The following is a 754-nucleotide window of genomic DNA, read 5'->3' as shown; positions in this document are numbered from 1 at the left end:
CCCCTTTTCTTCTGTACTGAAATATGAACATGGATTTTTTTTTCTTATTTTAAAAGATTTTGTTTATTAAAAACCCTGCAAAATATTGTTATACTTTTTGGCATTTTTTATATTGTATTGTTGATCAGTATCTAATGTAGCTCAAAAAAAATGGTAAGAATGTGCAATATAATTATTCACATTCCGTAGCGAATTCTCGTGTTACGAAATCTTTTTTTTATCATTTTGGATTTTAAGAACTATGTTTAAGACTATGTACACATTTATATTGTACATTATATATAGCATTTGAAAGCTGTAATTGTAAAAACCTTTATTTGAAAATCAAAGCGTTTGTACTTTGCATAATACTAGGAGTGGCAGAATGTGCAATGGTAAATTGTTCATTTTGCAAACTTGAACACCTGTACATCTAAGTTAAGCATGATCATGTTTACTGTATTTATTAATGTGAACTTTGTAAAACATCCTAAGTTTAGTTACTTTCTCAATTATTTTTCTAATAGGCTAAACGTGAACTGTTGTCAATGACGAATAATATGGACTTATTATGAACTCTGTGACACCTTCTTTATTACAATGTACAGTTCTCCGTACTCAGAAATAAATATTTATTTTTTGTTCGATGATTTTCATTTCATCGCCTCAGTATTCGTGGCCGGACTGGCACGAACTTCCGCGGTTCCCTCACTTGTTCATCTGCCAAGCCCATTCTTATACTTGGTTCAAGAAAAATACAAAATAAAAAGGGAAC

Source organism: Penaeus monodon, chromosome 34 (assembly GCF_015228065.2).
Source record: "Penaeus monodon isolate SGIC_2016 chromosome 34, NSTDA_Pmon_1, whole genome shotgun sequence".
NCBI lineage: Eukaryota > Metazoa > Arthropoda > Malacostraca > Decapoda > Penaeidae > Penaeus > Penaeus monodon.
The sequence above is the reverse complement of the archived record's forward strand: the minus strand, read 5'-3'. Positions refer to the sequence as shown.